This window comes from Balaenoptera borealis (assembly GCF_965194805.1).
Source record: "Balaenoptera borealis genome assembly, chromosome: 13".
NCBI lineage: Eukaryota > Metazoa > Chordata > Mammalia > Artiodactyla > Balaenopteridae > Balaenoptera > Balaenoptera borealis.
Window position 1 is genome coordinate 105,495,301 of NC_138870.1, and position 19,019 is coordinate 105,514,319.

The 19,019-nt window shown below is 48.4% G+C and overlaps 1 long non-coding RNA gene across 1 annotated transcript; it reads left to right on the plus strand.

Moving 5' to 3' along the window:
- The first annotated feature begins 10,055 nt into the window (after positions 1 to 10,055).
- LOC309609355 lies at positions 10,056 to 16,300 on the plus strand. Its single transcript, XR_014233383.1, has 2 exons — positions 10,056 to 10,643; positions 11,746 to 16,300. It is a non-coding gene; the product is annotated as an uncharacterized lncRNA (long non-coding RNA).
- Positions 16,301 to 19,019: the final 2,719 nt, after the last annotated feature.

A 19,019-nucleotide genomic window follows, 5' to 3' on the forward strand; every position in this document is an offset into this window, starting at 1 on the left:
CCCAGACGTGTGGCAGGCCGCGGGTCGCTCCACAGTCGCTGCAGTGCTGCCCCCGGGTGTCGTTAGGCTGGGCCCCCATCCAGGGCTGCACAGGACCCTGCGGGCAGGCGGCACAGCCCTGCAGCTGGGACCCTGCACCCCCGGGCCAGGACACTGCCCGTCCCAGGCGGATGTGTCCCTGTGAGACAGAGAACAGGGCATTGCTACAGAGGTGACACGGGATTCCGGCCGCTGCTGTGGACTTTCAGCTCCTGGAGTTTAGGCATCCAGCCCGGCCTCGTGGGTGCTCAGGCCAGCTCAGGTCCCCCTCAGCCCCTCTCATTCCTTCCCTCGTCCTAGATCTGAGAGGCCACTGTGCCCCCGTCCCACAGGGAGGGGACAGCCGCAGTCACTCCCCCGCCACTGCCCAGCCTCTGGGAGAAGCAGAAGCAGGGCCTGCAGTTTGCAGGGCAGGTGGCTCCTTTGCAAACAGTGACCCTCGAATGACCCAGGTCACAGGCTGCAGACGGCAGCATCCCTGCCATCTCAGTTCACTCCGTCACCCTGGACTCGCCCAGAGCCCCTGGCTGGCTGCCTGCCCAGGACCCGGGCCTCGCCTGGTCGTGACGCTGATGTCTGTGTCCAAACCTCCGCCCCAAGGTCACTGTCTCCATCTCTCCCTCCTCAACATCCCGGGAACCAGCATGCGGAGAGGGTAGGACCTGCCATCTCTCTGATCTGTCATCATAGCCAGAGCTTGGTCTCCTTTAAATCCCCATAAAAAGCCGCGGACAGACCCACAGACAGACGGGGGGATGGCAGAGGGAGAGAAGGGTCCTCATCCTGACCCCCCACCAGGAGGTGCCCACTTCCCAAGGTCTCTATTAATACACGCATTTGATTTGTGTGTTTACTTAGCTAGAAATGCCGCCTTTTGGTTACTTCTGTTTGAATAAGTACATGCGCTTTCCCTTTAAGATACAAAAATAAATATAATCAACGTTCACCGATAGATTCAATAATCGACTGTTGAGAACCTGCCGCGCGCCTGGCGCTGTTAGGTTGGAGGATACAGTGGGGTCAAGGGTCAGCAGAGCCAGAGGCTCTGCACTTCCCATGACCTTGGCGAGCTGCTAACCTCCTGAGCCATGTCCTTGAAGCGATACCAGCGAGAGTTTCTGCAGAGCAGGTGGGCTGTGCTCGTGCAGCCCCCCAAAGTAGCTGCATTTAGCTTTCGCCTAATGGTGAAGTTGGTTCTTTCCCCCCAACAATCACATGTGAACATAATCCAGCATCTAAGAGAGTCCTCAACCCAGCAGTCTGTTTCCTGAGCTCAGAGAGCTTTCTAAGATGCTCGGGTGTCCGCATGCTCTGTGCTCCTCCCAAACCCCCCACCGCCCCAGGCGTGAACTGCATCCTGGGGGAGGCTGTGAGCAAGTCTCCTTTGCAGCATTCGAGGGACCCGCTTCCCAGAGTCGATCGTGCCCTTCTGTTTGCTTCCAATTTAAAAATTTTCCACCCAACTCACTGTGCCTCCCCGGAGAACTCATAATTTGTGGAAATAGGATGGGAGATGAATATCTTGGTTGCTCTAAGTAAAATTTACTGGTATATGCAGATTTCATGGCTAAGTGCCTTTTTTTAAAAAGCTTCCATCACACAATTTCTTCCCTATTGACGGGCTACTCCATATTATCTAGTGTAATTAGATTTAGACTTTCAGCCAATCTTATGCATCACTTCAGCTATATCAGAAAAATGAAGGAAACTTTCCAAATGTTTTCCACAGTGTAACGTGGTGCCCAGGGACTGTCGTGGCGGCACTGGGCTTGGAAGATCTTCTTTTCTCTCCTTTGTTCTCCAGGATGGGGAGCCCCTCCAGCGGCTCCAAGCACAGGGGACCCCCACCGCTCAGAGCAGGCTGACCCCTGGCCCCGAAGCCCACCCAACCTGGCTCACTCCCTCTGCGTCTCTACAAGGACAATCCTGTTTTTGTTTCAACTCTTCTGAATTCTACCCGCATTGCCCAAACACGAAGGGGGCAGGGAGAGGAAGAGAGAAAACCACCTCTAAGTAAATGAAGCTGCAGTGCTTTGGGAACGTGCCAAGCCCTTTCTATGAGAAGCTGTTATATCAGATTTCTCAGCAAGAAAGAAACAAGGAAATTAGTGTGCAGTTGAATTGGAGACTAAAATTAGCCATCTTGAAAAACAAATCTCTGATAAATACAACCAGGATTTATGGCTAAAATTACAGGCAGCACAGATGGCATTCAATGGCATTTTATCTCAAGGGGGAAAATACTCCTGTTACATTAGAACATCAGCATTATAGGTTCAGGGATTATGGCGGCAGACTCTTACACCATTCTGTACAAACAACCAGCAAATGCCGGGAGTGTCAGCTGTGTGAGAGATGCTGGAATCACAGAGCCGGTGTCCTGAACGGTCACTGTGGCCAAGCCCCTGTCTTCAGGCTGACTCATAGCTCATGGCATAGGTAAATCTCCTCTGGTTTCACAAGACACCCCAGGAAAGGAAGCTCCACACCAGTGGATGCCAGTGTCTTCACAACGTCCATCACCAGGTAGCATGTTTGTTTGCTGATGCTGTCTGGCCTTCCTTCCTCCCTCAGAACCTTCTGTTTTCCTCTTGACCTTCCCTGGGGTTTAAGGGTGGAGGAATCCGAAGGCACAGCTGACAGATTCGTCCTGACAGGCACGTGGGGCACTGGCCTGATGTAGATTTGGTTCCATTACATTGTTTTCTTCAATAAAATAAAGACACCGGGTGAGTGCCCTTCAGAAGAACAAGGCAGCCTGTGTCTCTCGGGTAACAGGGTCTTCTGGGTTGGGTTGTCCAGGAGCATCTGGCAACAGCAGCAAGAGAGCCAGAAGTGTTGAGTCCCAGCAGGACCAGACCCACTGTAGGGAAAGGCAGCCAACGTGAAAGGGAACCCCCAAAGTGGATGCCATTGTTTGGAGGGTTTTCCAGCCGGCAAATCTACCTACCAATGGCAGTTTCCTTTTGGCTCCTACACCCTCTTACTATGAAGGGAAGTCTCCAGTGAACCGAGAGGGGTCTCAGGTAGGTGACCATTCAGCCTAAATGTAAAGGAAGGTGTGCAGCCTTGGAGGAGGAAGGAGTGTGTAGTCCTGCAGGGTCCTGCATTTATGGCTCCTCAAGCTTTGAAGGAGCTTGTTTCCCCCAACAAAGCATCCTTGATTGGCCAGACTTTTCACTGGGTTTTTTTTTTCAACTTGTTCATTAATGCCCCAAACTTAGATCATTGAAGTACAGTCTTGGAATTATTCGTTTTTGGCTTAGTATTTTGAAATAATTTTAGGTTCACAGAAGAGTTGAAAAAATAATACAGAGAGTTCCTGTATACCCTTTACCCAGCTTCCTATAATGTTAACACAGCTTAAGTTTAAAATTGGATCATTATTAAGTGGTGTAGATATTGAAACTAAGAAATCGACATTGACTCTATTCTATGAACTAAATGAAAGATTTCATCAGTTTTCCCCACAATGACCTTTCTGCTACAGGATTCAGTCTAGGACGTCCTGTTCACATTCGTCATGATTCAGTGATTATGTGTCCCTAGTCTCCTCTGATCTTTGCCCATGTCTTGGTCTTTCTTTTTTATCGTGACCTTGACACTTTTGAAGAGTTATGATCATGTATTTTGTACGATGTAATTTCTCTGATGTTTTCCCATGATTACACTGGGTTTTGGGGGGTGGGTGTCACAGAGGTGACGTGACATTTTATCTCACCTCTTAACGGTACATGACGTCACTATTATTCTCTTTCCACGCTCTGTTTGTTAGGGGAGAGCCACTAAGTCCAGTCCACACTCAAGGGGAGGAGAATCAAGCTGCACATCATGGAAGAAGGAGCATCCAGTAATTGGCGGTCATGTGTTAAAGCCACCACAGTCGTTAGTAAACACTTCAGGGGAGACACTCCAAGACTATAGTCGCAACTATCTCTTTTCTCCTTGAAGCCCCTGTTAATTTCAGACTCCATCAGTGTCTCATTCCTGCAGCTGTTAGTACCATGGTGTTCTGATGATTTTCTATTTCCCTCATTACTTTTCCTTTTATTATCTGGAGTTTTTATACAAGAAATATTTGTCCGTTTCATGTATTTATTTATTTATGGAGGCATTTGTTGATATCAGTGTGGCCTCGTAGACATTTATTTTACTCGGGGGGGTTATAAATCAGTTATATCATTATGTGTTTGGTTGTTCCAGCTGGCCCAGCTATGGCCTTGGAAGGTCTGTCAGGTTGGCGTCTGCGTCCTTTGACCTGCTCCCATCTTTTTTTTAGCACTTGGAGATTCTGGACCGCTGCAAGGTGCCCCTGGAGCTGGATTTTATATACACAGTCTGGGTGCCTGTTTGTGTGTGTGTGCGTGTGCATGTGTGTGTGTGTGTGTGTGTGTGTGTGTGTGTGTGTGTAGCTTTCTCGTGTCAGAATGAATTCAGCATCAGCGTCCATTCTAGTCTTCCCTTTGTTTGACTGTCACCCCCTTCTCTGAAAGTGAGAGATCTACATCACTTACTCACTTGCTCGCCCTGGTACACACATAGTTACAGAATTGCTGACCTGTGAGAACCAGTTTACCACCTAGAGAACAGGGCCAACACCAGTTCCCTTGTCTACCTTTACGGTTTCCAATCACAGCGCCATTTCCAAAGTTACTTTGATAAGCTCCTTCTCTCCCACCCCCTTCAGCAAGTTCATATCATACATGTTTAATACAGTTAGATTCATCTGTCAAGGTCTGCATTTCATCTTGTGATCCCCTCACCTTCTGGTTCATTATTTTAAGTTTCACAAAGTAAACCTCACTTTGTTCTGTGGGTTTTGATAGAAGCAGAGAATGACGTAGCCACCACAGTATCTTGCAGACCAGGTCCATTACCCTAAAAATTACCTTCCGTGTCCCCTTTTTTAGCCAATCCTGCCCCCACCCCCAAACCCTGATAACCATCTATATGTGTTCTGTTCCTATAGCTTTGCCTTTTCCAGAATGTGGTATAAATGGGATCATACAGGATGCAGCCTTGTGGGCCTTAGCAAAATGCACGTAAGATCCACCCATGCTGGTGTGGATCTACCTTTTTGTTGCTGAATTGTCTTCCATTGTAAGGATAACCACAGGCAGTTTATCCAGTCTCCTGCTGAAGGACATCCTGCTTGCTTTTAGTTTTGGCAGCTGTGAATAAAGCTGCTATAAACATCCACATACGAGTCTTTGTGTGAATATGAGTTTTCGATTTGGGTACATTCCTAAGAGTTGGGTTGCTGTTTATGTGGTAACCAGATGTCTAACTCTGGAAGAGACGGCCCAGCTGTCCTCCAGAGGGGCTGGGTCTCTCTGTGCTCCCTCCACGCCCTCCCAGCACGTGGCACTGTCGGCTCCCTGCCCCCACATGGGTACCACAGTGGGATGTCATAGCACCACTGTGTGTGGCCTTACATTGTGTTTCCCAATGGGCAATGACCTTGAGCATACTTCTATATGCTTCTTTGACATCAATACACCTTCTTTTGTGAAGTGACTGTTCAGATGCTTTGCCCATTTTTTAAAATCAGGTTGTTTGTTTGGTTAGTCTTTTTGAGCAGCTCTAACCGTGGCTGGTTTCTTACCTCTAGAGGTAGCTGCAACCAGCAACTTGGACCTTTAGAAAGATCTTCCTGAAGAGAAATATTCTTTTCTTGTTTCTGACCAAGGGGTTGGGTCTGATGCCCACAGAATGACCCAGAGGGCAGCCACTTCAGTCCGTGACTGCAGCTCCAGCCTTGGTGAGAGCCCACAGACCAACGGGGCTCCGACCCCCTCCCTCCCTTCCACCCTCAAGGTCTCCCCTGATCTTCATTCCCTTCCACCTCTTCCATCTCCATTTGGAACTGAATTTTGTGCTGGTCTGAAGCAGAGATTTACTTCTCTTTTTCAGGAGCTAACGAGTTCTTCAAAGATCATTCCTCAGCTGGCCTTTTCTTCTTCCACTGATTTAACAGAGCGAAACAGGAAGTGCTTCTGGTCAACCTTGGCTGTGACATTGGTCTGTGTGCCTGGTCCTGCATCACTGTGTTAACTGAAAGTAAATTATTCTGTAAAGTTCTTTGTTTACATATGAGTTAGATTAAATCATTGGTTTTCTTTCTTTTTTTAACTACCACATAGATGGGACAAGAGAGAAAAGCTGATGATTTTCTTCTGGCTTAAAGAAAACTGCCAAGTGTGTGTGCTTTCAGGAGACAAACATGAGTTGCAGGACCATGGCCAGAGGACGTGTTTTTTCAGCAGGCAGCTGTGGCATCAGCCTTCCTCTGGCCTCCTCCTGCCCCACAGGGACCGGATCCAGGGGTCACTGTCCCCAGATTCTTTGCAGGCAGAAGGGGCTCAGATCCTGCCGATCTCAGATGCTCCGGGGGTGTTTGAAGGTGGAAATGAGGGCTCGGTTTCCACTGACAGTGTCCTGGGGTCAGCGCAGGTTTCTGGTGGCAGCTTGAGCAGAGGTTCCGGGTTGGGTGCCTGGCTTCGTGGGTGTCAGAGGCAGGCACTGTGCACGTGGCTTTGCTGGTCTAGAGCCCGGGGGTCTTTGCATCAGAGCCTCGTGGACCTTGAGCCACAGCTAAGAGAGCATGTTCCTGGCACCAGCAGCTTCCCCCAGACCTTCCTGACTGCAGCCACATCTGGATTTTTCTAGAAATCATTCAAGGAGGGCTTAGCGTCCCTTTTCCAGACCTTCCCATGGTGGTGTAAGCGCGGGATCCTCTAGTTCACGTGGTTTTTGTTGCCGGCAACTGAACCCTCGCGGGGGCGGTGACTGGGAATGCAGACTCCTGGCGGCCACGGTCGCTTTCTCGGTTCTGGGGCAGCAGCATGAGACAGAACAGCATCTGCTTTTCCGCAGCCCAGCAGGGAGACAGCTTTTCAGCCCTCAGAGGGTCCCACAGCTGCAAAGCTACATTCCATGATTTCATGCTTAGCTCACGTGGAAACAAAAGTAGGCTGTGAAGACCAGAAGCTGTGATGTGAAAAGGAAGGGCACACAGAATTTTCCAGATGGAGCACGTCATGCTCAGTGCAGCTTTGCGGTCTGTTCTCCTCCCTGGAAGGCAGGACCCATCTTAACCCGAGCAGCTCTGTTACCACCGAAGCCAAGTCCCGGCGCCCCCAGCCCAGCCCGCACCCTCCACTCCGGACCCCAAGACAAGTAGGAGGCAGCAGTGCCTGGGGAGGGCCATGGGGCCCAGGAGGGGAGGGCCTGGGAGCAGGGGCAGGAGGGGCCACAAGCCCGGAACGGGGTCTCTTGGCGGAAGGACCTGCACGTAGGACAATTGGGGCGGGAGGAGGAGTGAGGTGTGCAGTGCACGGCCCACCGTTCAGAACAGGTGGTCGTGTGCCAGGTGTGAGGTTGGAAGCCTGCACAGGTGAGCGGCCTGAGAGCGGAGGGGCCACCGCTGACCAGCATGAGCGTGGGATGACCTCGTGCGGTTGCAGTTTGAGGACTGCACCTCGCCCTTCTGGGGACCTGAGGGAGGGCTGGCGCGGGCACGTCTGTCTTTCAGGCTCCCCCAGCCCTTCGGGGCCCCTTTCTCAACTGTCCCCTGGAAAGTCAGAGTCCACCCTGGAGGGACAAAAACCTTGCAGCCACCTCCCCTCGAAGTGCAGGGGTCACAGAGCACAGCCCAGCCCACAGCAAGCTCCCAGAAGCATTGAGCAAGACAGCTGATGACTGGCTTGAATCCGCTTTGCAGCCGATCGCGTTATGACAGCTCAGGAGAGTTTAAGGGGTTGGTCGGGAACGGGGTTGCCTTCGTTTGCGTTTCCTTACTCATTTGTGACAAACTTAAATTTTTGCGTAGGTGCTAGTGTTTATACCCAGTGAGAGGAGGGGGAACTCATTCTGTGCATGACGAGTTTGTACGTGCAGTGGGGCAGGAGGCCGACGGGGACCCCTGAAGACACACTGCCCGCGGCGTTTGGTCTCTTTACAAAAACATCTTGAACGTCCACAACAGTGTTTCTCAACTCTCTCCTTTTGGAAGTAAAATAAGGTGTAATTTCTCCGCCAGCTGAAGTGTCTGTGCTTCCTCGTGAGTGATGAGTAGGTGGGCGAGAAGGAAGAGGGAACGGCAGGTTAGCAGAGGTCACACATGCAAACAGAGAGAAGCGTCCAGAAACACTGGAGCAAAACAGCGCAAGATGCCTACAAAGACAGGGTCTTGGCCTTTGAAACGTGAGGAAAACGTCCTCTGGCATCACGTGTGGTGCAAGTTTAAGCCCCTGTGAAGCAACTTCTAAAATAAACACAACTCAGTCACGGATACTAGTAAATTATTTCCAGTCCTATCATTACATGAATCTATGAATAAAATTGATTCTCTGAATTGTGCCACAGGGTAACGAAAGTTGACTGTTGCCAGGCTGACAGGGTTGATTTTGATTGTGCTGATTTTGACACACAGCAAAATATTCTCAAGCAGAAACAGGGCAAGAGTGGGAATATTAGTTCAAATTGCAGAACTTCATAAATAAGCATATAAACCAGACTCCCAATGCAGTGGGCACTGTTCCTATTTTGCTTTTTTTTAATTACTGTTCTACAGGTAGCTTCCCGATAATCTATGTGATTCCCCCTACATACCGATGAATCGTGCCCCTAAAGTTTATTTGTCAGCTGTTTTTACTTGAAACACATTTTCCTAGAGAAACAGTGTGATTAGTGGTATCCCCACCACACAACAAGAACTTCTAGCGCATGAGAAAGTTCCAGTTTTTACTCAGCAATGTCATAACCAGAAGGCCTTGTTTGTACATTACAGAAATCCCGTTATAACAGTCAAAAGAGGGGAAAGCATGGGTGGCACACGGAAAAAGGGCAACGAGGGGAGACCTGCCTTGGAAACCACTGGAACTGGGGACTGGATACCAGCAAACAGCCTCTACCCCGTCCTCACCTCAATTCTCTCCTTTGTTGGCTAATCTTTCTCCTCCAGGGTCTCCCCGAGACATGGGACCAACTGACCATCAATTCGGGTCCCGATCCGAGAGCCCCCACCAGAGACTTGGGACCAGGTGTTCATCGGCCCAGGAACCTGTCCTGGAGCCCCACTGATAGAAGGGCAGAGACGGGCCTCCGTCCTGTTAAAGGTCTGCATGTCCCAGGGAGCTGTGACTGCCGTCCTGCGAGGGGTCCCTGGCACGGCCAGCACCAGAGGATGTGGGAGGTCCAACGGCAGGTACGCATGGCCGTCAGAGTTCAAGTCCATCCAGCGAGACGCACGGCAAAGGAGTCCCTACAGGAGGAGGGGTCCCAGTACCGTCCGTCCAACCCAACAGAAGGGCCAGGACCACTCTGTCCAGACCCGGAGAGAGGAGCTGGGCGGGAGCTGGGGGACCGTCCACGCTGTCCTCAGAGGTGGCAGCGAGGAAATGGGCAACACCTTCGCCCCAGGGGGAGGAGAGGGAAGGAAGCCCCGGGGCTGCCATCATGCGAGCTAACTGATGGTGTCTAAATATAGACGATGCAGGGGTTAAGAATCCGCCTGCCAATGCAGGGGACACGGGTTCGAGCCCTGGTCCGGGAAGATCCCACATGCCGTGGAGCAACTGGGCCCGTGCGCCACAACTACTGAGCCTGCGCTCTAGAGCCCGTGAGCCACAACTACTGAGCCCATGCGCCACAACTACTGAAGCCCACACGCCTAGAGCCCGTGCTCCGCAACAAGAGAAGCCACCGCAATGAGAAGCCCGTGCACCACAACGAAGAGTAGCCCCCGCTCGACACAACTAGAGAAAGCCCGCTCGCAGCAACGAAGACCCAACGCAGCCAAAACTAAAAATAAATAAAATAAATAAATTTATAAAAATAAATAAATTTTAAAAAAGAGGCGATGACCAGGAGGACAAGTCTATGATTTGGATTTTGAAATCCATATGATGCAGGAAACACGTCCAGTCAAGATGCAGCCAGAGAAGCAGACTCCAGACCGGATGCTTCAACAGGGGGTATTCATGCGGGGACTGGGGCGTGCGTGGAGCTGGGCTCAGGCCTGGCCGGGGTCCGGTTGGGCAGGGGGGCCTGAATGAAGCTGAATGTTGTCGTGACTGCTGTTTCTGGGGTGCTGCTGGTAGAAACAACGGACTTGAAGAAAGGCCCTTCCCCTCGCCTCCTGCCTTGTAGTACCTGCCCCCCCGTGCCCCACATGGGCAGAAGCTAGTAAGAATATGGCAGACTCCTTGCCTGGGGGGGGCAGGACGGAGGGGAGGTGACCGAGGGCAGCCCAGTGCTGGCAGCAGGAGGGGACGGGGTCTCGGCCACGTGGAAGGTCCCTCATCTCAGGGAACAGCGAACACTCAGCTTCAGCCGGTGCGTCCGCGTGGGGATATGGGCTGAACATCGCCAAATCTTTCCACTTATTCAGGAGAAGCCAGATATCTAGATTTTGTTGTGAAAATGTTTCAACTTAGCAGACAGCATTGACCCACCAGAGGCCCCTCCAGGCCCTCCTGGGTGTTGTTCTGTCTTCCAGTGAGATTCAAAGAGAAGAAGACGTAGGAGGGAAATTCTGCCAAAGACGTTTTTTAAAACTAAGGGCTGGAGAAAGACAGGAACTACAGACCCAGTGAAAAAAGGTGTGTGGTGATGCGTTAATATGGAAAGTGCTGTGAGAAGGGGGGCATCCCGCAGGCCAAGGGCCCCGGAAGGAGAGGCCTGGAAGGCGTCCACGCTGCGCCTGGCCCTGGTGGGAAGGGCTCCCGGGCCGCACGTTGGATCCGGGCCGGGGAGGCCGCAGCACGTGTGTGAGGAAGCAGCAGGAGGCGGGGATCTATGCCTGGTCCTCCGAGTCCTACCCCCCACGGAAACAAAAGGAGAGAGGGGCATGACCAAGGGAGCCCTGAGCCTGAAGGTCAAGGCTCCCCTTGAACGTCTCTGAGGCCCCAGGGACGCGACATGACTGGACGGTGGCTGTCGTCACCCGTTCTCCACGGATGGCATCCATGCAGCTGTGTCCTGGGCAGCTGCGGGCACCACGGCCGCTGTCACACACACATACACGCACACGAACACGTACACAGACATGCACGTGCACACACATGCACTTCACGAAACATCCACATTCAGCATAAATAATTTTCCATTGCATTTTTTATTTCTATGTGATAGATTCCCCAGTACGTGACTGCAACATCTAAATGCACTCATTTTGGCAAACCCCCTCCCCACCGAAATACACTCAGAGAGAACGGATTGGTGGCATCTCAGAGGATCAGGATGGAAGTGTATAGTAGAATTTTCCAGACTGCCTTCTAAAACACTCTAACCCCTTAAATTTACATGAATAATATAAAAGAGCACCATTTTCACTGCCATCAAGAGATGTTATTTTCCCTTCCTTAGTCTGAGGGTTAGGGGGTAGAAATCAAATTGTTTCTGTTATTTGTGTTTCTCCAGATAATCATGTGTTTGGACATCTTTCTCAGACAGGCACTACTTTGTTGGTTTCTCCCTCGGCAGCTTTCTAGTAATATTAGGTGCTTCTCAGTTGTTACAAATAATCATCTTACATCTGTCATTTGCATTGAAAATACTTTAGCTGTATATTATTTTCATATTGGCTTTATTTAAAGCATTGTTTTGCCATCAAAAGATGTTCACGGCTATTTGGGCAAAAAAAACAAATCTTTCTTTAATGGATTTTAGATTCCTGATTAAGAATCATTCTCTCATTTGTAGATTCTCCATGAAAACTGCAAGGTTTACTTCTGGGTGTTTTTATCATCACCATCACTGCTGTTATCATTACCTCACATGTAATCCTCTGATCCATCGGGAATGATGTTTACGCCTGGTGTGACGTGAACCTCCTTTTCATCCAGACGGGGCACCACTAAGCCGGCAGCACTTACTGTACAACCCATTCTTTTCTCCAAATCAAATCCCATAGACTAGGTTCTTTCTCAATTCCCGATTGTCCTCTGATATGCTTTTCCATCCCTGGGCCAGTACCGTATTGATTTGATTAAAGAGCCTTGGAAATAAGTTATCCTTCTGCATCAGGCATATTACGATTATTATTCTTTTTGTTTTCTTGACTACTCGTGGGACGTGATTACTCCATATAAACTGCAAGATCGTTAAACAAGGTGCCTGGTAGTCTGACTGGAATTGCATTAAACTTTTACATTATGATTGGAAAATTGGAGTTTTAGGTGTTCAACATAACACCTAAAACTCCAATCCTGTCCCATAAGGACAGGCTGTCTTTACGTTACTTCACATCTTGTTTTATGTCCCTTAAAAAGACTTTCTTTCCTTCCATTTACGCCTTGTACCTTCATTTTCAAGATAATTCCTATGCCTTTTATAGTTTTTGCCAATGTTGTAAACAAAATATTTCCCTCATTTCCGTTTCTAGGTATTTTATTTCTAGCATAGGAAAGACTATTGATTTTTGTGAGCTTACTATATGCCAAGCTAACTTACCAAAGTGGTGTAGTCATTTCTTTTTAAGCCAGTATTGGTGATTTGTGTTTTCCTAAACTATCAACCATTTCATCCAGATCTCAAAGTATTTACTGTACAGATGTGCACGGAACCCTATGCTAAAATATCTTTTCATTAGTCCTACAGACCCTGATTGAATACCCAGTGTATGCAGTTCTAATCTCTTTTAAAATCCGTTAAATGTATATGGTCTCACTCTTATTTTTTCTTGATTAGATTTGCTAGACATTTATCTATTTTATTAGTCTTTTAGAAGAAATGGTTATTTAATTTATTTACAAAACCGACTTAATGCATCTCTTCTATTATTTTCCGCTTTCACTTTGATTTACCAGGGCGTCCTAATATCTTTACTTCTGCTCTATTATTCGATTTCTATCTTCTTGAGCTGAATTCTTAGTTCACCCAATTTTGTTTTCTGTCTTAGAACACTGAAGTGTTGACAACTGGCGTCTTCTGAGTGCAGGTTCGCCCACAGTGGGCAGGTGCTGGCACCTCCTGTTTTCATCATCTGATCACAAATGCTGGGTGACGCGAGTGCCTGTACGGTGAGCGCTGTGACCTGGACTGGGGGTCTGTGATGGGCTCCAGCACGGGCAGGGGGCACAATGCCCAGCGTGGACACAAGAGGGGCCGTCCTGTGACCAGAGCCGGGCCTGCAGAGATGCTCCGGGGACGGACATCGCTGCAGAGCAGGACGGCGCCTCCTCTGCGCTCTGGGGTTGGGGCCGTGAGGATGCCCGCTGAGGCAATGCTTCTGGCCCTGCTCCTCACTGCCTGGGGCGGGGAGAGTCAGCGCCGGGGACTCTGGGCTCTGCAGGTGGCCCTGCCCGCCGTGCCCGCCCTGTTCTGTGAGCCAAACGGCTCAGCAGCTGGTGGGGGCTGTCCTTCTGTCTCCAGCAGTTTTCTAAGATAGACTGTAATTTGAAATTATGGCCGCCTTCTTTCAAATTGATCAATAAGAAAATAAGATGTGTTCGGGTGGGAACCTCCCAGTGGTACATACTTCCTCCCATTTTTTCCATTAATACTAAGCTTTTGCTCATTGCGGGAAGCAGTTGGTCCGCAAGGCATGTGACTCATGGAACTGAGATTTTTCTCGGAGCCTTTGTAGTGTTCATTCCCCGCCCCCACCCTGCTCCATGGAGCCCGGGAGATGAAATGCATTGTTTGCTTTGTAAGGGAAAAGTTGTCTATAACTTACATTATTGCTTCATTTGCCTACTTTTGTCTGTCTTCCCTCTCCCCACCTCGCAACATGATAAGCATCGTGCCCACAGGAGATGTGACCTTCTTTACTCACGATTATGTCCCCCGTTACTAGAACAGTATCTTACACAAAGTAAAAGTCTCAAATAATTGTGGAAAGACAATAAAACTCATACTCATCAACAAAACTATCACAATTCCAGGCATCCAATCTGAAATTAGTAAACATGCAGGAAAACACCACCGTAACTCCAAGAAGAATCTGTCAATAGAAAAATGCCCAGAAATGACAGAGATGTTGTAATTTGCAAACAAGGACTTCAAAACAGCTATTATAAATGTGCTCAAGGATTTAATAAAACACATGGTCATAACGAACAGAGAAATAGAAACTATAAAGAAAAAACCAAATGAGACTACTGCTAAAAACACACACACACACACACACACACACACACACACAAAATAACCACACTGACTAATACACTGCATGGAATTTTGAGCAAATTAAACATAGCAGAAGAAAATAAAATTGAACTTGAAAATAGAGCAGTAGCAATTTTACTAAGGAAAACACAAAGAAAAGAGAAATACTGAAAAAATTTAACAGAGTCTCAGTTACCTGTGGTACAATATCCATCTGTCTAAAACACCCAAAATTGGACTTCCAAAAAATGGGATAAAGGAAAATATTTGAAGAAATAAGATTTTCTTTCTAAATTTGGTAAAAACTTTAAACTCTCACTTAAAGATAATTGTTGGGAAAGGTTCGTACTGGCCCGATATGGAACAACAAGAATATCAGAAAGACATTCTTATCAGAAAGAAAGAAAACTGCAATTGATTGAAACTTATCAAACATATAAAACTCATATGTTCACAATGAGTCATGACAATTAAGTCATTCAGGTCAATGAACGAACCTTTAAAAGTGCATCCTTACTGGTCAAAAGGGGGACACTGCTAGAGCCAGATCTTCACCTTGAAACTAAAGAGAAGAAGGTCAAATGTTTATCTTCCCGTATTTCAACTGATGAGAGAAAATTCTTCTTTAGAGAAAAATCCCAGCCATCACTCAAAAGTGAAGTTAGAATTAGAAAATCACCATTTGTAAACTCTTAGTGATGTAAGTTCTATTAGGATGGCCTCGGGATGTTTGCTGAATAGATCTTACGATCTACTCAATAGTCATAAGTGGCAGCTCCTTACGTTCATCTAGTGAAGGGTGATTGGGGGTCAGGGGCATCAGGAGGACCCCGCCAGCCTCAGCCCCATTAAGATGGAATTACCCCCCAACGCAATGCAGTAGCAAAAACTGGCTCCACTTGGGAACAATTCCTGAGAGAAAATTGAACTAGAATCAGATCCAGCCCAAGATCCATCTAGCAATTTACATGAAATACAGGGAAAGACAGACAAATCAAAAGACACCAGTTTCTCCAACAAATCGATGATTTATAAAGGAAGATGAACAGTCGTATGAAATAAAAACCTGAAAATACCTAGTCACAAACTCAGAGAATAAACCAACTATGAAAAGACACCTTGAAGACAATAGGGAAATTTTTAATATGGATTGGACATTACAAAACATCAAAGGATTTATTTCTGTGACCTTCCTTAGATGTGATCGTGGCATTGTGGCTTTTGTAAGAGATTTATGGACAGATGGATAGACAAATGGATACAGGTAAAGATACATGGATACAGGTAAAGATACAGATTTTATATGTGTGTGCATCCTTTAAGTAAACACGTATACTGAAGCATTTATGGTTAAGATGCTATGGTGTCTAGAATATGCTTTAAAATATTTGAGAAAATATTTGAAGAAATATTGGCACAATGTTTTTTTAAAACTGGGGTGGTGTATACATTGGTGTTTATAATACTAATCTCTCTTCTCTTTGAAATCCTTTATAATAAAAAGTTAAAATAATTTGTTGAATAAAAGAATAAATTAATGAATGTGTCACAAGGCTGTGCAGGGTGCCCACCTTGAATATAAAGAATTAGGAGTCAGGGAATGTAATCAGTCATTAAAATTATGCTATCCTGTTAAAAAAAAAAAAAAAAAAAAGGAAGGAGGATGTCTACAGCAAGGATAAAAGTATTGCACAGAATTAATTAATTAATTAATTAATTAATTTCATGTCTATGGTCTCTTCTGGCTCTGGTCATGCTTCCCTGATTCTAAACTGGAAAAAAAACATGACAAAACTTGAAGAAAGCATCTTTATGCATTAAGTCATTCAGGTCAATGAACGAACCTTTAAAAGTACCAAGAAAGGGGGCTTCCCCTGGTGGCGCGGTGGTTGAGAATCTGCCTGCCAGTGCAGGGGACACGGGTTCGAGCCCTGGTCTGGGAAGATCCCACATGCCGCGGAGCAACTAGGCCCGTGAGCCACAATTGCTGAGCCTGCGCGTCTGGAGCCTGTGCTCCGCAACAAGAGAGGCCGCGATAGTGAGAGGCCCGCACACCGCGATGAAGAGTGGCCCCCGCTTGCCACAGCTAGATAAAGCCCTCACACAGAAGTGAAGACACAACACAGCCATAAATAAATTAATTAATTAATTTTTTTAAAAAAGCCAAGAAGTTTACAGTGAAAATATGAAAGATGCCCAGGGGACAGGCCATGAAGTAGAAAGACTCAGACAAATTTGAGCTGTATGATAATATATAATAAAAGTTAAAAATTAGGGTGGGGGTGACACTGTCTACTGGGCCCCTGACGCAGTATTTGGAGACCTGGGTCTGTCCAGCTGCTGCGGCGGCTCAGGTGGGAGCACTGGGCAGAGACTCCCTGGAAGGGAGGGACTCCCGGCTGTTTGCTCAGCTCACGGTGGCCTCGGGGTGTTTGCTGAAGGACCGAGTGCGTATCAGAGGGCACAAGACCCGTGGCTCCTGAGGAGTCTATTGATGGGACTGGGTTTGCCCCGCTCAGAAAAGATTAAGAGGACGCAGGGAAAAGCCCTTCAAATATTTAAAGAATTATCAAGTAGAAAAAACACTTTTCTTGGGTGTATGTGTGTGTCCTCCAGGCGCTGAGCTGAAATCTGTGTCAAGAAGCAAGAGAAAGATTACAGCTCAATGTATGGATGACACTTTTTGTGCTTCAATGTGTGTTGTTATAGGTTGTTCCTGGCGATCCCGGCCACGTAATTGTAACAGGAGCTGCTTCTGCCTTAGAGACTGTCCTCTCTGGCTCCCAAGCTGGGGCAGAAAAACCTGGACAAAGAATTTGTGAGGGGAGATTCCAGGGCAGGTTACAGTCTCCAGCTTGGGATTCTGGGATTCTCCCCCGAAGACTGCGGATCATCGGTTGTAGGGGTGTGTGTGAGAGACAGAGACAGAGAGACAGAGAGACACACAGAGAGACAAAGAGAGACACAGACAGACAGAAAGAGACAGAGACATACACAGCAGAGGCAGAAACAGACAGAGACAGAGAGACAAAGACAGACAGAGACACACACAGAGACAGAGAGAGACACACACAGAGACAGACACTCAGCGGAAGGGAAGAAGAAGGGAGGGGGGAGTTTGCGTCCACGCTCTCAGCCCTGGGGGTGTTCTAACACAATCCCTTCATTGCATTGTAAAGAGGACCACAGGAGATGCACAAAGTGCCCAGGAAAACATCAATCGATACAGAAAAAACCAGGGCATTTGTTTCTTGAGACCCTTTGAGGAAGAGTCCAAACAACACCCCTGGAGGACCTGTTTTATTTTTCTGCCTAGAAAGGAGGTGATGGAGGGTAACACCCTTTTCCTCCATTTCTGGATGGTAAATGCTGCTTGCATCGTCTCATTTCTTGACTGGCTTTATTAATAAATAATTGAAGATGGCACGTTGGCTTCAGCGCTGGAATCCCTACGTTAAGGACAATAAAGTAAATGGTGTCATGTAGAGATGCATTATTAATTAGCAGCTACCGTCTCAGTAATATCCTGACAAGCACAGAAGTGCTTGACTTAACCTCGCCTACATTCTTTGTTCTTCCATTTTTCAAGACCTCTTGATAAATTCCCAGAAATGACGCTCCTGGCAGCGTCTTTCAGAGAAGGGTGTGGCTCTCCCTGCTGTCCTCTTCCGGGTCCTGTGTCCCTCCCAGACTCACCTCCGTGTCCCTCGTGCATCTGGTGGGGGGACCGGCCGGGGGGGGCTCGTCCTCACTGCAGGTTGCCCCCTTGCTGCCGGACCTGACCTTGGGTGAATGTTGTCATTGCTGGGGGCTGGGCTGTGGAGCCAGCTGGTGACTTCACAGGAGTCCTGAGAGGTTAGAGACCCCTGAGTCCCCGCACCTTAAGGACATGTGGACACACCCTTCCAGGGCTGCACCCCCTTAACTGCTGAGGTGACCTTTCAGAGTGTCCAGACACCGCCCTGTCTTCGCCCTGGCCTTGCTGGTCCAACCCCGGGGTCTTTCCCGCAGGGTCAGAGGCTGGGAGACAGGGAGCTGTCGGCTTAGGTGCCTGCAGAGCAGAGTGGGTCCTGGGATCCGGGAAGTTGGCACGTAGGGCCACCTATGCTGGGCAGGGGCTCGAGAAGAGACAGCATCCCTGCCCCAGGAAGTAGCACATCAACCCCGCCCCTGCCAGGGCACTGACCGTCAGCTGGGGATCCGCAGCTGCCCTACGTTTCTGGAGAGTAAGAGGGATTTTAGACACATGTCGGGAAACATAACAGTCCGTGTTGGAACTTCGCTGACAACCTAGGCGACCCTGCGTCTTCACTGAGAAACAGGGAGCAGCGTGTCTGCTGCCGACCCCTCGGCACTGTCACCGGTTGGTTGTTGCCAAACGCAGTGGAGCCCAACAGACCCGCCCGAGAGCCCGGCTGGGTCGGTTGGGGTGATTCAGGGAATCAGCCCAGGTCTCCATCTCCACTTCCACAGATGGGACATATAACATCTATCCATTAGAATGAGTAATCATGTGTAATGGTTTCATCTATCACAAAACCTGTCACATGCTCAAAACATCCCATAAATCATCATAGAAAATGATAACTGTATTCCCATTATCTGTGTCTGCTGCTTCAAAAGCTACCTTCTAGACCCCCAAGGGAAGATGCCCCAGTTTCCCTCCTCCTGTGTCCTGTGGAATCTATCCCAGAATAGGCACTGATAGGTTCTCGAATCGTGTCTGCCGGCCGTGGCCCCTTAGCACCAGCACCCCCAGACCAGGGCAGCATATAGACATGGCCGCTGTCTTCCCACCACAGCCCCAGGTCAGCTTGGAAAGGGCACCCCTGCAAGTCGCCCAGTGGGTTGGACCTGCCAACACTGCC